The sequence below is a fragment of the Petaurus breviceps genome, unplaced genomic scaffold, assembly GCF_028583685.1.
Source record: "Petaurus breviceps papuanus isolate PSGF00001 unplaced genomic scaffold, PetGlider_PUasm1.0 225, whole genome shotgun sequence".
Classification (NCBI taxonomy): Eukaryota; Metazoa; Chordata; class Mammalia; order Diprotodontia; family Petauridae; genus Petaurus; species Petaurus breviceps.
Window position 1 is genome coordinate 11379715 of NW_027185889.1, and position 10367 is coordinate 11390081.

Here is a 10367-nt window from a genome sequence, read left to right on the forward strand (position 1 = left end):
GGAGGGGAGGAGAAGGGAAGGGAGGAGAGGAGAACAGAGGAGAGGAGAGGAGAACAGAGGAGAGGAGAACAGAGGAGAAGAGAGGAGAGGAGAGGAGAGGGGAGGGGAGGGGAGGAGAAGAAAGGAGAGGAGAGGAGAGGAAAGGAGAGGGGAGGGGAGGGGAAGGGAGAGGAGAATGGAGGAGAGGGGAGGAGAAGAAAGGGGAGGAGAGGGGAGGGGAGGGGAGGAGAGGAGAGAGAGATGAAAAGAGACAGAGACAGAGAGAATGTTAAAATGTTTTAAACAAGTACTCATTCATATTTCTTAACTAATAACCTATATTCAAAACCACAAATACATTCTTGAAACATCAATTTGTATTAACATTGGTGTGTGTGATTGTGTGTGTGTGCGCTAGTCATCATCATTTGGATTTACAAAGAACTTTTCTAAAATCTCAAAGTTGTTGCATTCCTTTATTTCTATTTGCAACATTTTCATGATTTTGGGAAGATAGGGCATTTATGTAGTGACACCCAATTTGTGGCTGAGTGAACCTTAATCACAGCAAGATTTTAATGTGTCTGTGACTAATTTTGTTCAAGTCCAATAATTTGAACAGGGAGCTGGAACTCAAACTCAGGGCTCCAAAAGATTAGCATGAAAAGTGAATGATTTTGAAACTCAAGGTCTTTTAGGCTAATCCTATACCCAAGTCACTCAGATTAATTCTACTCTCAAATGTCAGCCTAATCTTCCCAGATATCTTGGCTGCCATATAGAAATGTGAAATATTTAAATTCAAGTCACATACACCATCGACTGTTAAAAATGTCTGCACCATAATTTCAACTGACAACTCATCAGTTAGCATAATAACTGGATTCTGTGTCTTGTCACAGTTCATTTAAGGGCTGGCTATTCTAATTAGCAAAGCAATTGATTTAAGTGACAATTGCTTATTAGAAGAAAGAAGAATACAAGAGCTTGGAAAGGATTCTTCTATTTCCTGAGGGGCCAGGTGATTTTCTTCACAAACTTGATGGGATGTCCGAAGACCAGAGTCTTCAGTGTCCAGACCAGGCAAGTGCCAACAAACTACATAGGGCTGTGTTGTTGCTACTGTTGTTTCCCTCACCATAAACAGGTGGTTTTTCAGGCATAGAAGTGCCATGGGATGGGCATAATGAAGTCCATACCAAACTCTAATGACTGAAAAAAAAGTTTCTTCGGCATCATTCCTTTTTCCTCCCTTCTACTCCCTACTCAGTTCCATCCCGACAAAGTACTCAGGGTCCCACTTATATTCTTTACAAGATTCTGGCCTTCCTTGGTCCTCCAAAACCTTATTTTATTTTAATATCAAAAGTTTATTTTGCTTTATTTTATTCGCTCAGGGGCTTTTCTGAATAATTTGGTGATCTAATTCAAACTAAAGACTAATGTGTTAACCCTCCCAATGACTGTGTCTAATGATGAAGATGAGTAGACATCTAAGGGCAGAATTTCAGACACCAGTTTTACTGATGTATTAAAAACTGTTTCTCGGATATGTTAAATTACATATCTGTGGTTATGGTCACACATTAGAATGATCTTGGAATGACAGCTGCAAAAATTTTTATATGGTCGAGTTTTAGGATTGAGATTATTGAGAATGATAGTCTAAATTTATGGAAGTTGAATTTTCTTTTCATTTAAAAGAAAGCAATTTATTTTAAACTCCTTTGCTCCCAAATATTTCTCCAACAACATATATATATATATAATATTTATAATATGTATATAATATATATAGAAAGTATTCTGAATTTGAATAGTTAAGTGAAACAAATCCACATATTCGCTGCATACAAAAATATGTATGAAATTCAGCACCCTGAAACTATCACTCCTCTGTCAAGAGATGAGCCACAGGATTTTATCACTGGCATTTTGAAATCATGAACAGTCATTACATTGATCAGAGTTCTTATGTCTTTCAAAGTTGTTGCATTCTTTACAACATTGTTGTGTAAATTACTCTCCTAATTCTGATATGCTGCAGTTCATAGAATTCTTCCCAGGTTTCATTAAAATCTTAATTTTTTTAGAGCACAGTAATAATCTATTGCATTTATATATCATAACTTAGTCAGCCTTTCTCCTATGAAAAGAAAGCTAGGAGGTGCAGTGGGTTTGGAATCGGGAAGACTCATCTTTCTGAGTTGATATCTGGCCTCCGATACTTATTAAGTTTATGACCTTGGGCAAGTCACTTAACCCTACTTGTCTCAGTTCCTCATCTGTAAAATGAACTGGAGAAGGAAATGGCAAACCAATCCAGTATCTTTGTCCAAGAAAACTCCAAAATGGGGTCACAAAGAGTCAAGCATGACTGAAACAACTGAACAACGACATATACTAAATTATACTGTCTTTGCTTCTATTAAAAAAAATGAGTTTCCAAGTTTGTACTGATCTAGAAGCATTCCTGAAGGTCCACATACTTTCAAATACTCATATACCTTACTTCTTCCTCTCTGAATCAAAAATTGTATCTGTTTATTCATCGGCAGTTGGCCAACCCAACAACCTATCACCCACTGGCTTTAAAGGATCCTATGAGTTACTGACTGGGAGAGGGGAATCATTGCTGCTCTCAAATACCTTCCGAAAGTATTTTTGGTTTGTTTTTTTTCTAAATAAGCAATCATTTGTCTTTCTCTCTTTTACTTTTTTAAAGAAAAAGAAAACCCTCATAAAAATATGCATGGTTAAGCAATAGAAATCCCCATGTTGGACATGTCTAAAAATGTATCTCATTCTTCAAGTTAGGATTCTCTGTGAGGAGGTATATAGTCTTTAATACTATGAAGGAGAATATAATCATAGAAGTTTTATAGAGAATATAAAGTGAAATACAGAGAGATAGAGAGACACACACATAGAGGGAGAGACAGAGAGTGAGGGAAAAGAGTGAAAGAGAGAGAGAGATAAAGATGGAGAGAGACAGAGACAGAGAGCAAAAGAAAATCCACAGAGATTTATGCCCTGCCTTTTAATTTTTAAATGAAATTTAATAAACAGTAATGAAGCCCTCAATATATACACAGCACTCAAGCTTTTATGATCATCTAATTCTCAATAACATTAACATTGTGGTAGGACATAAACATAGAAATAATCACATTACCAAAGAAGTTAATGCAGGTAAAATATGGAGGCAAAGTGTTTGGCAATAATTTTCTACAAGTAGAATATGAAAACAGAATATCCTTTTGTGGTGTTTGTGAGGCTGCTTCTGGGCATAACACATGGACAAAACGATGATCCCTGGAAAGAGGTAGGACCTTATGACAGCACCATGGCCATGGGGGTTGGATATCCCTAGATATCTTTCCCTTTGTGTCTTTGGAATTTTAGTTTCCTATTGAGGAGGATATTATATGATACTGATACTACTGCTGAGCTGCTGGAGTTGTTGGGCACCACACAACAAGAGGATTTGGAGATGCATTCTTGTCACTATCTTCTGAATGATCCCCTCTCCCATAGGTTGGGCAAAGGTCAGAGGTTAAAAAATCATGATAGATGGACGTCAAGCCACCCTGAAAATAACCAATATGTAACCTCAAACTCAAATTCTATATTTTAAAGGTGTAGTTATATCACTAATCTTGTTGTACGAACATCGTCTATTTTACTTTTTTTAAAAAAAATTATTAATCTCAAACAGACATTCAGTAGGGAAGCTCTATATCATTCCCAGACAATGAAAACAACATAATCACCAACAGGTGGAGGACCTCATCAAACTAGAAGATTTTTAAAAATTCTTTACACTGGGTGTCTCCAATGGCAATGAAGGATCACTAAAGCAAACCTGTCTATCAACATTAGGACTACTTAATATTGATTGTCAGAGAGTCATGGAACAAATTTGTCTCTGTGGTTACAAGGATTCTTGTATCAATCAATCTGTTGATGAATATGCATTTGTGAAACACCTTTAATAGCAACTGCTAGTATTTGTATTGTCCTTTAAGGCTTGCAAAGTGCTATGTAAACATCAATCCACTGGATCCTAATAACAGCTCTGTGAGAATTATTGTCCCCATTTTACAGATGAAGAAATTAAGGTTAGGTGACTTTCCCGGGGTATAAAGGCTATGTCAGAGTCAAGATTAAAAGTCATTACTCAAGATTTTAAGCATTCAATGATACCTAAGGCACTATATAAGGGCAACACAGGACAACTAGGGGGAGGGAACATAACAGATACTTTGAGACTCCTCTCTTCAAGAAGCTAGCATTCCATTTAGCTTGTAATCATAACAAATATATTTTATAAATAAATAAAGGGACAGTAAATAAAGTATTCCCAATAGAGCAGCTAGGTGTCTCTGGGATAGCTAGGTGGCACAGTGGATAGCGCACTAGACTTGGAATCAGAAAGACTCATCTTCTTGAGTTCAAATTCAGCCTCAGGTACTTACTAGCTGTGTGAGCCTGGGTAAGTCACTTAACCATGTTGACCTCAGTTTCCTCATCTGTAAATAAGCTGGAGAAAGAAATGACAAACCACTCTGGTATCTTTACCAAGGTGTAAAGCCATGCACGAGCAGCTTTCCAGAGGACTGCTGCTGTGAATAGCTTTCAAGGTTCTTATTACATAGTATAGCAAACTCTCTATTTATTAAATAACAAATCAGAGGAAAACATTCACAGAAAATCAAGGAACAGCATTCAAAATGTTACAACTTATCACAGAAAATCAAAATATAGCATTCACCATGTCACAGCTTAATAACTTATCACTAAAATGGCCACATAGCTTTCACCAAAGTGGTCATATAGTTTTTTTTAAAAGTACATTAATTTAGTCAAACACAAAATCCTTAATTCAATCACAAAGTGCAAAAGTCAAAGTTCTCTGCCTTCAGGTCAAAGTAAATCATAATCTTCTCAGTCAGTACGCAGTATCCAAATAAAGTCTTCTTTCAGCTTGACTCGAGCCTGGCTCTCAGCTTCCATGGTTCCACTTCCATGATCCCAGCTCCAACTGTCACCCGGGTTCAAAGGCAGACTGTTCCTAGTTCCTTGACCAGCTCCTTGTTCACTTCTTCATCCACTTCCTGCTCCATATTGAAGTTTACAATGTCCAGTTCACCTCAAGTCCTTCACAGTTCCTGTTTCTGGGAAGACAATGCTTGACAAAGCCACAATGATATCCATGCACATTGCCAGCACCATCATCAATTCACTATATGCCTGTGAAATTAATTCAGACCCATCAACAAGGTCTGAGAACTCAACACAAATCATCAACAAAGAAATCAACACAGACCCACAAACAAGGTCCAAGAGATCAGCACAAATCATCAGTAAAGTCCCAGGACCTCCAAAACCCTCCTCCAGGACGTCTGTAAACATACAACCAGAAAATCTTCTTTCAGGGCTTCCAGTAAGATCCCAGGTCTTCTGTACAAAGTATCAAAAACAAACATCAACACAGACAGAGCAGACAAACAGAGTGCCAGGATACCACAAGTTTTCTCTTTCTTGACTCTGCCACCATAAGAGTCCTCTTCTCAGTTCTGCTGTCTCTAGCCTGGAAACTCTCCTTATAATTTATTAACTCCTCCACTTCCTGTTGCAGGAGTTCATAAGTTCTAGGGTTCACAAGTTGTGGGGTTCATACCTTCTGTTTCTTAATAGACTATGCATTCAAGGCTCAAAAGAAACTTGAACTGAAACAAGGTGTTAATTCAATAGCTGAAACAAGGTGTGAACTACTTCCGTGTTTGCCATTACACAAGAAAACCCACAACTGGGTCATGAGTAGTCAAAAAGAACTGAATAATGACTTAAAAACAACTTCAGCATGGCCTCTCCAAACCTGCCCAATATGTGTGGCCACCTAATACAGATACATCTATGTGTGGCTCACAAACCTGTGCCAGAGTATCAATATTAAGCTTCCCTAATCCTAGTTACAATGCAAAGAGGAACGGGTTTTTAAATATGACAGGAGAAATAGGAGACAATATCCTCTATAATAACAAGGTTGTTAGAGAAAGATGCATACCCCAGTCAAGGATGAAGATAAGGGTAAAGCAGGGACTCATAAAAAGAAACAAATTGGTGCAGGAACTAAACCAGAGCAATAAATAAATAAATAAATAATGAGGAGAAGGACAGAGGAAAATAAAGGGTGAGTTTAGAGGAGGGCATAGAGACAGAGGCAGATGAATAAAGAACTAAGAGGGTGAAAGAAGGTGCAGAGATAGGATCTAATCTCCATTAGATGTCCAATGCTTTCTCAGGCAAATGGAAGCTAATGACTTTATGAGAAATCAAGATGCTGTTAAACAGATCCAAACAAATGAAAGAATAGAAGGAAATGTGATATATCTCATGGGAAAAACCACTGACCTGGAAAATAGATCCAGGAGAGATCATTTAAAAATTATTGGACTACCTGAAAGCCATGATCAAAGTAAGAACCTAGAAATCATCCTCCAAGAAATTCTCAAGGAAAACTGCCCTGATATTTTAGAACCACAGGGCAAAATAGAGGTTGAAAGAATCCACTGATCACCTCCTAAAAAAGATCCCAAAAAGAAAACTCCTAGGAATATTATAGACAGGTTCTGAAATTCCCAGATCAAGGAGAGAATATTACAAGCAGCCAGGAAGAAACAATTTGAATATTGTGGAAACACAATCAGGATAACCCAGGATCTGGCAGCTTCTACACTGAGGGATCAAAGGGCTTGGAATATGATATTCCAGAGGGCAAAGGAGCTGGGATTAAAACCAAGAATCACCTACCCAGCAAAACTGAGTATCATGTTTCAGGGAAAAATATGGCCATTCAGTGGAATAGAGGATTTCAAGTATTCTTGATGAAAAAAAAAAACAGAGTTGAATAGAAAATTTTACATTCAGATACAAGAAGCAAGAGAAGCATGAGAAGGTAAACAGGGAAAAGAAATCATAAGTCACTGATCAAAGTTGAACTATTAACATTCCTACATGGAAAAATGATAATTGTAACTGATGAAACTTTTCTCATTATGAAAATAGTTGAAGGGAATAGAAATATATATATATTTCTATATATGTCTATATAGGAGGATATATGGACATATGAATACATATGTGAATGTTTGTATATATGTTTACAGGTATACATAGACAGAGGGCACAGGACCAATTTAATAGGAAGGGATGATACTTAAAAGGAGAAATTAAGAGGTGAAAGAGGAATATAATGAGAGGAGATGTTGTAATGGGAATGTAAATTTAAAGATCTTCCCTGCCCCTAGGCTAAAGTGCACCTGGAGGCTTGTTTTTCAGTAGATACTTCTTGATTGGCCAGTGAGTCAATAAGGTTGTTACATTCTCTGAGCCAGGAGAAGGCTATATAAGCCCTGATGTGTAGCTTTGTTTGGGGGCTCACTTTGAGAAGTGTTCTGTGATTTGATCAGATGAAACTCTGGAAAGCCGTTGTCCAGAGCCCCCTGGATTTGAAACCCAGATGTTGTTTGGTATGGATGTAATGGTTGGACAGTTTGGAAATCTGTCTACTTGATCTGTTTTTGTCTTGATAATTCTGTCTGTATACTTTGAAGTTCGGGGTGCTGACCTTTTTCCCCTGAACTACGTGAACGATACATATCTGACTGATTAAAGTAAGCTTGTTAACCCATTTTGAGTTGCTTTCATTTAACAAAGCAGATCTAAGAACTTGTGTTGGAAGACACCCTAGGGATGCTGGGGTGCTTGCTGCTACAGATGGGGAGAGACAGAATGGGGTAAATTCTCTCATATAGAAGAGGCAAGTGAAAATGGTTACAATGGAGGGGAAGTATAGGAAGGCAAAAAGGCAAAACCTTATTCTCATTGAATTTGGCTCAGGGAGGGAATGACATACACACTAAATAGGGTATCTCACCCTACAGGAGAGTAGGGGGTAAGGGCATGATGTGGGGGGACGATGGAAGGGAGGGCAGGCTGGGGGGGGGGGGGGACGTTGGAAGCGCTCACTTTTGAAAAGGGACAGGATCAAGGGCGGCCAGGTGGCTCAGTGAGTAAGAGCACCGGCTCCAGTGTCGGGATGACCTGGGGATCAAATCTGAGCTCAGATACTCAGCACCACACCCAGAAATAACTGGCTTGTAAACTTGAGCAAGTTACTTAACCCCGATTGCTTTAAAAAAAAAAAAAGAAAAGGGACAGGATCAAAGTAAATAATAGAACAAGTGGGAGGTGGGATAGGAGGGAGGGAAATATAGTCAATCTTTTACAATATGTCTACTATGGTAATGTTTTGCATATATACAACCTATACATATATATGTGTGTGTGTGTGTGTGTGTGTGTATATATATATGTATGTATGTATGTATGTATAACCTATACTGAATTGCTTATCTTCCCTGTAAGGGTGGGTGACAAAGGAGGAAGAGAATCAATCCGGAATTCAAAGTTTTAAAATCAAATATTTAAAAATATATAAATACTATTATTAATACTATTTTACATGTAATTGGGAAATAAGATATATAGGCATTGATGCATAGAGATCCAACATGCCCTACTGGAAAAGTCGAAGGGGGTATGGGAGAAGATATGGGAGAGAGCAGATTGGAGGAGGGGATATCCTTTGGGACCACTATTTTGGGGCAGTGTGTAGGGGAAAAACGGGGAAAAAAATTGTTACTCAAAATCTGGCAGAATGAATGATGTAATCCAGAAGTTAATAAAGCATTTGAAAAAATAAAAATTTTAAAAAAAGGAAAAATGTTTGTTCACAGGATTTTCTCAAAAGTAATAAACTAGAATTCTGTTCCATGTACTTCTGTAGGGTTAATAATTTTCAAGAGTGTAAAGGGGTCCTAAGACCCAGAAGTTTGAGAACCACTGCCTCGTAAGAAGGTATGTATGCATAATATACATAATATGTACACATAACATACATAATTTGTATACATAATAATGTACATAAATATAAACCTGGGCATCTATTAAATATATTTAAACAGATACACAAATAATTTAAAATATAATCCATAATTATAAAAATGCACTTTAAAATAAACATATTTTTAAAAGCCAAGAGATTAGCATATCAAAGACTTAAGGACTACTTTATGAACAAATGAGAAAATGCATATTTGAGGGGAAAAAACAACAACATTGAAATGAAAAGCCAATATGTTATGTTCAACTAGCATCACTATGTATAAGATTTTTTTTTAACTTATTAATTGAACCAGTCTGTAACTCTGCATAGTTTATTAGGTTAATTGGATAATCAAATAAGATAACTTCAAAACATCTCTCATCTCTCCTTCTGTTACATATAAAGTAAATTACCCAAATGTTTGGGCTTAGGGAAGAAATGGAAGAATAGGGCAAAAAATAATTTTCAACTTGAACTACTTATTTTTTATATAAGCTTACCCCAAGAAAATGTATTATGATTATATACAAATTGACTGAATTTCACAAGCAAAGGTGACTTATTCTTCTAGTGCCTTGAGAGAGACAACTGAATGCTGAGACTGCCATCATTAAGAAGTATCATGATTCAATGGTGAAAATGTTTCTGAACAAAGAGCTGATTTCTTTTTCTGATGCCGGTGCAACTTTGGGTGAGTCACATGACTATGTGCCTCGGTTTCCCTGACTGAAAAAAATGAGTGAGTTAGACTATATGCTTCCAAACTTTTTCTTACCCACTGTCAAAACGTACAAGATGTTGGAAGTCTTTGAAATGAGCAATACGATGAGCAAAATTCAAGCACAAACTTACAGAGCTTTTGACTAGTCTGAGGTTTTAGCATTTTGACTGGTGTCCCCTCTACTCTGCTGCCGTGGCTTATTTTTTTCCTCTTTATTCTTTAATTTCCTCTCTAAGTCCAAACACTTGGGAACTTACTTTATATATAAAAGAATGAGAGAAATGAGAGGTTTTGAAGTCATCTTATTTAATTATCTAATTAACATGATGGACTATTTAGAACTCTGGGCGGGCTTAATTATCTAATAAGAATTTGAATAATCACTCAACCTATCAATCAGTAACCATTTATATGGAACCTGCTTGGCCAGGTATGTTGTTAGGTATTACAGACACAAAGACAAAAGTGATATATTCCCTGCCCTGGAGGTGTTTATAATCTAGGTGAGTTGGGAAAAGAAGACATCAAGGATATTGATTACTAAACCAGCAAATATTTGTGGCTCACTTATTGTGTGCTAAAACTTTTTGTGACTGAAACCATAAGTTCTCAGATCAATTAGGCAACTTCTGCAGTAGCATAGGAAAGAGATGTACTGCATTTTATAACTGCATTTGGTGTTTTTTTGGCAGAGATACTGGGATAGACTGACAT

General features: G+C 37.1%; 1 long non-coding RNA gene across 2 annotated transcripts in view; it reads left to right on the forward strand.

Moving 5' to 3' along the window:
- LOC138166678 (uncharacterized) overlaps positions 1-9835 on the forward strand; it is a 13375-nt gene extending 3540 nt beyond the window's left edge. Inside the window, exons 2-4 of one of the 2 annotated variants that reach the window (XR_011169690.1) lie at positions 882-1062; positions 8834-8904; positions 9504-9835. This is a non-coding gene — a long non-coding RNA (uncharacterized lncRNA). Of the gene's footprint in view, positions 1-593; positions 1063-8833; positions 8905-9503 lie in introns of those variants that run through there. The other variant, XR_011169689.1, reaches the window with a different exon arrangement.
- Positions 9836-10367: the final 532 nt, after the last annotated feature.